This window comes from Delphinapterus leucas, unplaced genomic scaffold, assembly GCF_059928025.1.
Source record: "Delphinapterus leucas isolate spDelLeu-1000000601 "Yukka" unplaced genomic scaffold, BTC_Dleu_Yukka2 spDelLeu_asBTCV2_sq25, whole genome shotgun sequence".
Classification (NCBI taxonomy): Eukaryota; Metazoa; Chordata; class Mammalia; order Artiodactyla; family Monodontidae; genus Delphinapterus; species Delphinapterus leucas.
In genome coordinates this window covers 8,651,458-8,664,570 of record NW_028322234.1, presented here as the reverse complement: position 1 = coordinate 8,664,570, position 13,113 = coordinate 8,651,458, and the positions used below count along the sequence as shown (strand labels likewise).

The 13,113-nt window shown below is 42.0% G+C and overlaps 1 pseudogene; it reads right to left on the bottom strand.

Moving 5' to 3' along the window:
* Positions 1-812: 812 nt before the first annotated feature.
* Positions 813-2,733, bottom strand: LOC111166740 (olfactory receptor 7D2-like; annotated as a pseudogene).
* Positions 2,734-13,113: the final 10,380 nt, after the last annotated feature.

The following is a 13,113-nucleotide window of genomic DNA, read 5'->3' as shown; positions in this document are numbered from 1 at the left end:
TGAGCCTCCACGTCCAGAGCCTGTGCTCCACAACGGGAGAGGCCACAACAGTGAGAGGCCCGCGTACCGCAAAACAAACAAAGAAAAACAATTACTGAGTGCTTATACCAGACACTGTTCTGGTCTCTCTTATGTGTACCATTTAATCCCCACCAGAACTCTTCAGGAAATATATTATGGGGCATAGAGGCACAGAGAAGTTAAATAACTTGCATGAGGTTGCACTCGTAGTGAATGATGGCAATATTAACCCAGGGCCCTCTTAGCCTCTATGTTCTGCCATCCCTCAAAATATGATAAGTGCTATGGAAACGAATGAATAGGAGGATGGTGGTCAGGGTGGGGCTCTCGGAAGAGCTGACAGTTTTGATTTGAAGCCCAACTTGTGAAAAGGAAACAGGTGTGTGAAGATCTGGGGAAGCATGGGCCAGCCAAGGAAGACAGCGAGTAGATTGCTTTGGACCTTTATTCCAGATCAAATGGATTGACAAAGACCAGAATTTCCCTTCTCTTAAAGTAGACACTACAATGATTTTCCTAAAGAAGTTTCTTATTATCCTCAGTATAGGTCAGTAGCCAACACCAAAGCAAGAATCAGTAAGTAAAATCTTATGGAGTGAGGGAGGTTGGTATGAGACGGTCCAAGTAATGGTTTTCAGACCAAGACCAGGGAAGAACATGGTCCAGTAGGCATGGAGCTAGAATAACCCGAGAGGGTTAAAAGATGAGCCAGTGTGTAAACTTTTGTTGTCACTTTTGTCCTCTCTCCTCCCCATCTGCATTCCTTGACTTGATTTCTCCTCCCATGATGCTTGTAGGAATCTATATCCTTGAAATAGTTTGTTTTCATGAGAAGTTTTGTTATTGGTTGGCCATTTTTTAAAAAACTTTTTATTGGAGTATAGTTGATTTACAATGTTGTGTTGGTTTCAGGTGTACAGCAAAGTGAATTAGTTATACATATATCCAGTCTTTTTTAGATTTTTTTCCTATATAGAGTTGGCCATTCTTTCTTGGTGGACAGTGAACATTCTGGTGTGCTGCTTCAAGTTTGTCTTTGGCTCAGGAATATTTTCTTCTAGTATGTCATAAATGGTATTTCTTTTCTATGTCTTCAGGTAACATATTCAGGAACACCAGTTATCAGCACTTGGGATCTCTGTTGCCTGCCCTTAACTTCCATTATCTCACTGAGAGTACGTTCCTCTAGTGAAAAGTCTCCTCAGAGCCCCCTTCAGTTCCTCAGACTGTAGATGAAGGGATTCAGCATGGGGGTGACTACCGTGTACATCCCCGAGGCTACTGAATCCTTTCTGGAGGGATGGGCTGTTCCGGAAGTGAGGGAGACCCCAAGGCCTGCACCATAGAACAAGGAGATGGCTGAGAGGTGAGACCCACAGGTGGAAAAGACTTTATACTTCCCACCAGTAGATGAAATGCCCATTATGGAGGAGATAAGAATAAGAGAAAAGGATCCCAGTCAGGGGAATAACAGCCAGCAGGCCAGTTACAAAATACAGCAGGATATCATTAACAAGGGCGTCAGAGCAGGTGAGCTTGAGAATCTGAGCAAGTTCACAGAAAAAGTGGGGGATTTCTGCCTCTTTGCAGAAGGACACCCTCAAAACCAAGCTTTGCAACAAAGAATATGTCAGGCAGATCAACCAAGAAAGCAAAAGCAGGAGACCACAAAGGCGAGGGTTCATGATGACCATGTAGTATAGGGGGTGACAGATGGCCACGAACCGGTCATAGGCCATCACTGTCAGTGGCAAATTATCTAGCTCAGCAAAGATCATGAAAAAATACATCTGGGTAAGGCAGCCTTCATACGTGATGCCTTTGTTCTGCGTCTGGATGTTCACTAACATCTTGGGGACTGTGGTGGTGCTGAAACAGATGTCAGTGAAGGACAGGTTGGAGAGGAAGAAGTACATGGGGGAGTAGTGGTGGGAGTCTGAGATGATGGCCAGGATGGTGAGCAGGTTCCCTATAACACAGACCAGGTACATGGACAGGAACAGCCCAAAGAGGAGGGGCTGCAGGTCCATATCTTCCGAAAGGCTCAGAAGGATGAATTTTGAAATAGCTGTTTGGTTCCCTGTTTCCATATAACTTATGGAAATTGCCTGGAAAGAGGCAAGAATAATGTTCAAACAATGACAAAACAGGAATGTGCCATACATTTGAAACTCATTCACTTACGAAGTCTTACGTTTTATCTAGCATTTTCTAGACCAAGATCTCCTCAATAATACCCTCCCTTCCCTGCTTCGACCACTACTACCAGGAACACCTCTTTAAAAATGAATGTCCCACACCATGCAGGGGTGTCTTGCATCTTCCCTGACTCATGACTATTCCTTTGCTGTATAATTCCTGCGAAAGTACCAACCTCGGTAACAACTCCTTTCTGCCTTGCCATTGTGGTCTCTTCAAGTTCCAGGGAAACGTAGAGAGAAAGAGATCATTGGGAGTTGCAGAATTTAATGATGTTTTATTACCCTCATGCCATTTGCCTTGAAATAATATCTTGAAGCAGACCATTCTCTGTCTCAGGTTTGACTCGGAGAAGGATATCGTGCAAAGATTTTATAGATAATTCCTCCATTATCATATAGTAACTTCTCCATTACTCTCCCAATTTGTCCCTCTGTCGTTGTCGTAATGATCAGTGTAGCATAATACACCCCAATTCCAAAGACCAAATCAGAACTCCCACCATACATTCTAATGGTGCCCTGCATGCTCGTGTTGCAGTTCTTTAAATTTCTTTAGGTTGAGAGGACTATGCCTTTTCTGTTTCATGTTAATTTTGTAACCTAAGCGCTTAGTACAGTACTTGGTATATAATAGGTGCTCTATAAATATTTGTTGAATGAATGACAGAAATTGTCAGGGTTTGTAGAGGCAATTCCCTATCATAAAATCTTTTTTTAAATTAATTAATTAATTTTTGGCTGCATTGGGTCTTCGTTTCTGCACACGAGCTTTCTCTAGTTGCAGCAAGTGGGGGCTGCTCTTCGTTGTGGTGCGTGTTCTTCTCATTGCGGTGGCTTCTCGTTGCAGAGCACAGGCTCTAGGCACGCAGGCTTCAGTAGTTGTGGCACGTGGGCTCAGTAGTTATGGCTCGTGGGCTTAGTTGCTCCACGGCATGTGGGATCTTCCCAGACCAGGGATCGAACCATGTCCCCTGCATTGGCAAGCGGATTCTTAACCACTGCACCACCAGGGAAGTCCCTATCATAAAATCTTTTAACCAAGAACAAAGAGACCACTTATCATGAAGCCTTTTCAATTGAAAATAAAGAGAATGAGAGCCTTCTACCTTTTATGTCCCTCCTTAAAATTAAAAAAAAAAGTCTTAATTTCTGTTTGAATATTACGTCTCTACCACAGGAGGGAATTTCTAAACTAAGAGACAGTTATCCTCAATTTCATATACATTTAAGAAAAAGTTCCTTCCTTTGAGTTGAAATGTGTCTTTTTATAACTTACATGGTTTTAGTTCCTCTCTCTGAAGATCATTTCTCTTTGTCGTTATAATATTTAGATATTTGTAGACATCTAAATGATTCTCTGCATCTCCTCATCTTCTATTTATTCCACAATTATTTGAGTGCCTACCGTATGCCAGGCAGTGGGTTAGAACTAAGTATAGAAAGGTAAGAGGCATGGGCTCTGCTTTCCTGTAGCGTCGAGTGTTATGGTAATGTTGCTGCCTTTGACTCCTCTGAGGTAATTATTCTGATTAAGACTCTTATGATCCATCCACTCAAGGAAAGTGATTAGTAGTATTACCTGGTCATACTTAAGGAATATTAACTTAGTTGAAAATTCAAGAAAGTTTGTAAAAGGAGATGAATGAGGACAGGCAACTTTTAAAACAGTGCAATGGACATAAATACAGAAATATCAGTGGGACAGACTGGACAGTCATGAAACAGATATTAGCCAATATGAGAATTTGGTTTGTAATATAGATATATCACAACCCATAAAAGATAAATGATATGATAAATGGTGTTTAGAAAACTAGAAAACATTTGAAAAATACCTCAAAATAAATACCTGATAGAAAAGAGAGTGGCAAAACTGAAATCAGAACACTATTAGAAATGGATACAAATAATGTATTTATATGACTTCATGAAGTGTTCAAGCTTCCTAAGTAGAAGAGCAGTGAAAGGAATCACAAAGGATTAGATGAGTAGTTTAAAAAACATTCAGTAGGGACTTCCCTGGTGGTCCAGAGGTTAAGAATCCACCTTCCAATGCAGGGGACACGGGTTTGATCCCTGGTCTGGGAACTAAGATCCCGCATGCCATGGGGCAACTAAGCCTGCGTGCCACAACTAGAGGGTAGCCTGCGCACCGCAACGAAAGATCCCGAATGCTGCAATGAAGATCACACATGCTGCAACTAAGACCCGACGCAGCCAAATAAATAAATACATTCAATAAATCATGTGTTTATCAATAATACCAAGTGACATGAGGTAGGGAGGATTTATAAGAAAATATAAAAGTGCAATAACAACATATTAGAAAGCTCGTAAAAACAGTAAGAAAAAAACAAGTAGAAAAAAATAAAAGGCTAAATACAAGTGTATAAAAACATGAAAAAATGCTCAAGTTCCATAAATATATCAATGAAAACCAAAGTAAAGGAACAATTAGATGCTATTTTTGTAGACTTTAGTTTTAGAGTAGTTTTAGTTTACAGAAAAATTGAGCAGAAAGTGGAGTTCCCATTTATTACTGCTCTCCCTGCTGGACCTTGGTTTTACCTATTATTAACATTTTGCATTGTTGTGATACATTTGTTATCATTAATGAACCATTATTCATACATTATTATTAACTAAAGTCCATAGTTTACTTTAGAGTTAACTCTTGGTGTTGTACTGTTTTATGGGTTTTGTCAAATACATAATATTATTTATCCACCATTATAGTATCCTACAGAGTACCCTAAAAATCCCCTGTGCTCCATGTAATCCTTCCCCTCTCCAACCACCGGCAACCACTGATCTTACTGTCTCTATAGTTTTGTCTTTTCTAGGATGGCATATGGTTTGAATCATGTAACCTTTTAAGACTGATTTCTTTTACTTACATATGCATTTACAGTTCTTCCATGTCCTTTGATGGCTTCATAGCTCACTCCCTACTATTCCTAAATAATATTTAATTGTCTGGATGTAACCACAGTTTGTTTACTGAAGAACATCTTGGTTCCTTCCGATTTTGGTCACTTATGAATAAAGCTACATAAAATTTGTATAAGTTTTTGTGTGGACATGAGTTTACAACTCACTTGGGTCAATACTAGGAACACAACTTCTGGGTAATATGGCAAGACTATGTTTCCATTTAAAGAAATAGCAAACAAAACAAAACCAGCACCAGATTTAATGAGACTATCAAATGTTGGTCATAATAAGTGAAATGGCATGACTGTGTTTGAAAAGACACCTTTCGGCTAAGCTATTCTAGAGATCAGGTTAGTAAGTATTTGGAACCCTGCAAATGTATATATACACTGGGAGCCCTCTATTTTAATTCTAAGAAAATAGGTTATTAGATTGGTCCCAAAAGATTTAGGTATGAGACTGTTGCAACATTACTTCTTATGTTATGGTACTTTTATTTTATTGAACAGAATGGATGAATGAATGATTTTCTTTTTGGCCATGCCGTGTGGCATGTGGGATCTTAGTTCCCCAACCAGGAATCGAACCCATGCCCCCTGCATTGGGAGTGTGGAGTCTTAACCACTAGACCACCAGGGACATCCATTATGGTATTTTAGAATGTACTGTGGAGTATTGCTGTTACCGTACAGGCATACCCTTCACTTTACTGTGCTTCACAGATACTGCATTTTTTACGAATTGTCAACTAAGTCTATTGATGCCGTATTACCAACAACATTTGCTCACTTCATGTCTCTGTTACATTTTGATAATTCTCACAATGTCTCAAACTTTTTCTTTATTATACTTGTTATATTATACTTTACTTATGTTATACTTGTTTATTATCAGTGATCTTTGATGTTACTACTATTACTCACTGAAGGCTCAGATGACGGTTAGCATTTTTTAGCAATAAAGTATTTTTTAATTAAGGTTATACACACTGTTATTTTAGACATAATGCTATTGCACACTTAATATACTACAGTCTAATGTAAACAGCTTACATGCACTGGGAAACCAAAAAAAATTCGTGTGACTCACTATTGTGCTATTCGCTTTGTTGTGGTGGTCTGGAACCAAACTCGCAATATCTCAGGGGTCGGCCTTGTATAATGTTTATAGAACATTACTGTTAGAGTACAGATCTTTCTTGACTTATAAAGGGGTTATGTCCTGATAAACCCATTGTAAATTGAAAATATCATTAAGTTGAAAACGCATTTAATACACCTAACCTACCCAACATCATAGCTTAGCCTAGCCTACCTTAAACGTGCTCGGAACACTTACATTAGCCTACAGTTGGGCAAAATCATCTAACACAAAACCCATTTTTAAATTGAAGTATAGTTAATTTACAATGTTGTGTTAGTTTCAAGTGTACAGCCAAGTGATTCAGTTATATCTATATGTAAAGAATATATTCTTTTCCATTAGAGGATATTACAAGATATTGAGTATAGTTCCCACAAAGCCTGTTTTATAATAAAATGTTGACTCACTCATGCAATTTATGGAATACTGTACTGGAAGTGAACAACAGAATGGCTGTATGGGTACAGAATGGTTGTAAGTGCATCATCGGTTGTTTACTCCTGATTGCTCTGGCTGACTGGGAGCTGCGGTGGCTGCCACTGTCCAGCATCATGAGACTACTGAATGCTAATCGCTTTCACTTCATTATAAAGTCAAAAATAGTAAAGTTAAACCACTGTAAGTCAGGGACTATCTGAATACTGTTTGGAGTATTGCTGTTAGCGTATAATGTTTATAGAGTGGAGATTTTTGAACAAACACAATGGGACGGTTGAGAACACTAACATGGCAAAGAGTCCATGTTATAATCGTAAGTGGGGAGAATAGGACAGAAAGCCATTCATTTAGAACAATAGCAATTTGGAGATGAACTCTGTGACTAGAAAGAAATTCACCAGAATGTCCACATTGATTATATCTATGGGATTATGGGTGCCTACTTTCTTTGGATTTTTTTTCTTCCTATTATACATTTTAAAAAAATTATTTTATTTTTTGGCTGCCCCACATGGCATGCCGGATCTTAGTTCTGCAACCAGGGATTGAACCCACGCTCCCTGCAGTGGAAGCACAGAGTCTTAACCACTGGACTACCAGGGAAGTCCCTACATTTTCTTGATTTTCCACAATGAGAATATATTATTGATACTTTGTGATCAGAAAAAGTTATTTATAGAGAACTATATTCATATCTTGGAACAAATTTCAGGATGGTCTTTCAATTCTCCCTGTTCCCATGGGGTAGGTCAGGTATAGCCCCCTTAACAAAAGATAATTTATCATAAGCCATTATTCTAGGCTGAGAGGGAATAGTGGTTGGAAGAGGAAAGAAAAGGGAAAGCAGGAGTAAAATAAAAATATAAAGATGAAAATAAGGTGAAGGGACTTCCCTGGTGGCACAATGGTTAAGAATCCGACTGCCAACGCAGGAGACACGGGTTTGTGCCCTGGTCCGGGAAGATCCCACATGCTGTGAAGCAGCTAAGCTCGTGCACCACAACTACTGAGCCTGCGCTCTAGAGCTTGCAAGCCACAACTACTGAGCCCACGTGCCACAACTACTGAAGGCTGCACGCCCAGAGCCCGTGTTCCGCAACAAGAGAAGCCACTGCAATGAGAAGCCCATACACCACAACGAAGAGTAGCCCCTGCTCGCCGCAACTAGAGAAAGCCCGTGCACAGCAACGAAGACCCAACGCAGCCAAAAATAAATAAATGTTTTTAAAAAAAGAAAAGATGAAGAAACTATATAATAAGTCAGGATTCTCCAGAGAAACAGAACCAGCAGGGGATGTGTGTGTGTCTGTGTGTGTGTTAAAGAGATTATTATAAGGAATTAACTCACACAATTATGGAGGCTGACAAGTCCCAAGGTCTGCAGTTGGCAGGCTAGAGACCCAGGAGAACTAAGGTATAGTTGCCTGAGCCCAAAGGCCTAGGAACCAGGAGAGCTGATGGTATAGTTCCAGTCTGAAAGCTGGCAGGTTTGAGACCCAGGAAGATATTTTAGTTCCAGCCTGAAAGCTGGGGAAAAAAAAGAAAAGAAGTTACAGGCTGAAGGCCATCAGGGAGAAGGAATTCTCTCTTACTCAGCCTTTTTGTTCTATTCATGCCTTCAACTGATCAGATGAGGCCCACCCACATTAGGGAGGGCAATCTGCTTTCCTCAGTTTACAGATTCAAATGTTAATCTCATCCAGAAACATCATGGACACACCCTGAATAATGTTTGACCAAATGTTTACCATCACAGAATTGTATAGGTTATAATTGGTGTGTTCATTTCAGAGGTAACAGCCTGCAGAACTAAAAGATCTCCACCTGGCTGCAATGATAATGAGGGATTGCAAACTGGGTAACATCCAGTAATGGGAGGCAGACATTGCTGATGACTCTAGCAGAGAATTGGAGATATTTGCTTTGATTTTGAATACTTGGTGGTGGTGGTAGTGATATGTATACAGCATACAGAATAAAAGATCTGTATGGGAGGAATATAATCAGACTACGTGACAGATGCAGGTTTATTGCTTCAGGACTCCATGGATCATAGGCAGACAAGCGAGAGGAACTTTGTCAGTGGGAACATCTGAGACTCAGACATGCAGTAGGATATGAAGCCAGGACTGAGTGAGGAAGGCTATTGCTACAATACTGATTAATAAAGCACATGGACATACGAAGATTGCTGTTTAGGGAGAGTCTGACTGCCTTTGGTATCCAGATGTCAACAGAAACGGCCACTGGACACTTTGTTCACTCACCAGTGCTGCTTTAATTCAGGTCCGCATAACCTCTCCACTGGGCTGCAGACTGGCGTCCTTCTAAGTTCATCCTGCAGGGGATGTCAGAATAGTTCAGTGTCATCATTTTATGCGTTTAAAAAATCATTCAGTGGCTCTATATCCTCCAGGAGAAAGCCCAAATCCCAATGTCCTCCACGATCTGGTCCCTGTCTTATTACTCCAGGTTTGTCTTCCACACTCCCACCCTCATCATGTATTCCAATCCATCCTTTGAATTAAGGGGAAAATTACCCAAAACTTTTCAGTAACGCAAAAGGATGCCTACATTTCTTTTCAATATCATGCTGAAGTATTGTCTGATAGGCCTGCCTACTTCTCTCATTTTGGGGGCAATTGTTCCTTTGTTCCGTACCTAGACTCTGTGAAGTTAGTGTTAACTCATAGGAGATTACTAAGTTGCGAGCAGTTTCTGTCCAGTGGAATGCAAATTATTTCTGTTCATCTAAAAATATTACCCCAAAGGTTATGTTTTATTGCCCTGTGAGACTTCTCTATCTGATAGAAAAGATAACTCCAAGGGCTAAGGTTTTATTTTTCTGTATTTTTGCATCTAACTTGAAAAACTAAATCCATCATTCCTGACAAAATAAATCCTGTTCCTCAAATGCTCTGCAAACTAGCTTTACTCACCTGGCTCCCTCATTAATAAATGTCCTTGACGTACGCTCACTATGTATTTGTAGGAGAGTCACATTTTTATCTATTGGAATCTAATACTTTGACATTAGATACTCAACTACTCGACATCTTATAATTCTAGGAACATCCTGTACAATTTCGTAGCTCTGGACCTTTGCACTTACCAGTCGCTCTCACTGGATGAGTCCTCTCTCACCTGGAAAAGTCCTATGCCCCCTTCCATACTCGGTCCTGAAATCTTCATTGCCATCCCCAGGCAGTGATGAACACACTCTCTTTGGACCTCCCCATACCTTGTGGAAACTGGACCACACCTGGGACAAGCTATCACGCTGCATGCACGTGTTTCATTTCTTGGTTTTGCATCCTCCCAGGAGAGCAATACATTATACTTCCCTCTTTATGTGCAGTACCTAGCTCGGTGTTAGGCATAGGGGAGAAGCTCTGTAGATGGAGAAATGTCCCCCTGAAGAAAAAAATGGGGGGAAGGATATTCAAGTGGGTGTAGAGTGGGTTATGAGGGGGAAGCCCAGAATTGAGGGACAACGAAAGGAGAGCTGACCTAGAGATAGAGGTAAAAGAACATAAGAGTGTAGACTGGGGCTTGGAGAGCCCTTTCCAGGGCTGGGGACTTTTTCTTGGTTTTGGTGGGCTTTTCTTCCCCCTACATCCCTGCCTTTATGCCAGGAAAGCATGCAAGGAAAAGATTTGCCTCCTTCTTACCTCTTTGCCACAGCAGTTTCTAAGCAACACGAGGTCCTCACAATGGAATTTCTGAAGGTCTGGGCTCTATGATCTTTGCTTCTCCCGATGGAGGACAAATGACAGAGATCAGAGACAAAGAGCTGAGTCTGGGACTCAGGGCCAGACTGATACCTGGTGTGGCACAAGGGCGTTTCCTCCTGGTATGGGATAGGTGAGCCAGAGGAGAAGAAAATAAGAGGATTATCTGGGGCTGAATCCCCTCACTTCCCATTAAATAATTTGCTGTTTTGACTGTTTCAAGAGAGTTTCCCCCTCGAGGGTCAGGGGAGTGATCTGCTCTGCCACGTCTACCCACTGGGAGCAGCGTTGGAGCCACCTGTGGGATCTGCCCTCACCTCATCTCCACATCCTCCAGCCCCACACCTCAGCCCTCATTACGCCCTTTTCTTCCTAAACCACTTCTTCTCCTCTTGGTTGTGGCCTCCAGGGTACCCAGCTTCCCTTAGGGAACATCTTACTGCATCTCCATTTTTTTTACAAGTCTAGATTAAGAAATATCTTTTGTCAAGTCTTGCTCTAGATCCCTGGGACACCTGTGGACCTTGCTTTGGAACAAATATCAAAGCAGTGGAGAGGAGGGCAAGCTTTCCAAAGAGTCACCTGAGTGACAAGGCAATGCCCAGGCCCTAATGGGCATGAGGTACCTTGACCGTGAGTGTTGGAATGAGCCTGAGGTCAGGAGTACCTGAATGATGCGGATGTCAGGACCTTCACAGAGCCCTTTGCTAATCTGCTTTGCAGTCAGCCTAGCAGATGTCCCCTTGTTCATTCAACATGTAAGCCCTTTTTGAGCACCTTACATTTTTGATCGAGTGATAAACAGGTCAGATAAGGACCCTCCCCTCATGGGATTTCCTTCTAGTTGTGGGTGAGGTTATGCAAAGGGACAAAGGATAAATAAACAGGTAAAGATAATGATGCATATGATCAAAATAAAATAGGGCTATGTGCTGAAGCAAGCCTGGGGGCTTCTCAGAGGAGGTGACATTTGGATATAAGACAGAAATGTTGAGAAAAGGCCAACCAAGCAGAAGGGGAGTGGAAAAGTATACCTCGCACTCGTGGGAGAGGAAATCACGCATGCAAAGGCCCTGAAGCAGGAACTGGTTTGACATATTTGGATCACAGGCCCGTGTTTCAGAAGGCAACGTGGAAAATAGTGTGAGGTGGGTGTGGTCAAAACTCAGGGTCCTGGTCATTCAGGGCTTTATAGACCCATGTGAGGAATTAGGGTTTTAATGTAAGAGAGATGGGAAGCCACTGGAAGGCTTTGTAGCAAAAATGATGTGATGTGATGTCCTTTTCTGATTTCTAAGTTTGCTCTAGCTGCTGTGTTGAGATTGGGCTGTAAGCGGGCCAGACTGTAGAAGCCATGGTGGGCTTCTAGGTCCATTCCTAGATGTGGCCGGAGTGGGAGAACGGGAACAGCTCCCTGGGCTTAAAAGGATCATTTCATTGTTGATTCCTGACTTAATGGCATTGTGATTAGAAAATGTTCCTTATGATACTGCTGCTTTTTTCTTTTTCTTTTGATTTTTTTATTTTTGGCTGTGTTGTGTCTTTGCTGCTGCGCACAGGCTTTCTCTAGTTGTGGCGAGCAGGGGCTATACTTCATTGTGGTGTGCTGGCTTCTTGCTGTGGCTTCTCTTGGTGTGGAGTCCGGTCTCTAGGGGTGGGAGCTTCATTAGTTGTGGCACGCAGGCTCGGTAGCTGTGGCGCACAAGATTCATTGCTCCGCGGCATGTGAGATCTTCCCGGACCAGGGCTTGAAACCATGTCCCCTGCATTGGCAGGCGGATTCTTAACCAATATGCCACTAGGGAAGTCCCAGTACAGCTTCTTTGGTACTTGTTGAGATTTGCTTTCTCCCTGGTATATGATCAGTCTTCCTACCTTTGCACGTACGCTCCAGAAGCACAGGCAGCCCCCTAGTTCCATGTGTGTCCCCTTGATCACACTCAGCAGCTGTTCATCGAGGCTTCTGTGAATTTGCTCATCTCTATAAGACTCGTTGGTTACGACACGCAGGACATTCAGGCATCTTGTCCCTCTCAGGTTCCATCGGTTTTCGTGTCTGTCTTTTGAGGCTGTGAGAGGAACACAGTCTGGGTCCTATCCCTTCCCCTGGAACCGCGTCTCCAGACAGCGTGTCCCTGATGCTGTCAGCCCCCAAGGCTGCCCCCAGATTCCCCACCAGCACAGCCTCCTCCAACCCTACCGCACTCCCGTCCTCACACTTAGGAGTGTTGCTCATAACTGCTTTTAGAGAGAACTTATTTCATTTCACTTACAATCATTGCATGGTGTTCACCTTGCTTTTCCTTTTCTTTGTACTATGAACACATGAGCTCTACCCTTGGAACATTTGAAGTACACAGCGCAGTGTTGTTAACCACAGGTGCCTCTAGAACTGATGTTTTCCAGTCATACACACGTCTTTATTTTTAGTTTGAACTTTCTTTTTTATTGATATATAGTTGATTCGCAATATTATATTCATTTCAGGTGTACAGCATAGTGATTCACAATTTTTAAAAGTTACCTGTCACGCATTTTTTTGTTTTGTTTTGTTTTGTTTTGCAGTACGCGGGCCTCTCACTGTTGTGGCCTCTCCCGCTGCGGAGCACAGGCTTCGGACGCGCAGGCCCAGCGGCCATGGCTCA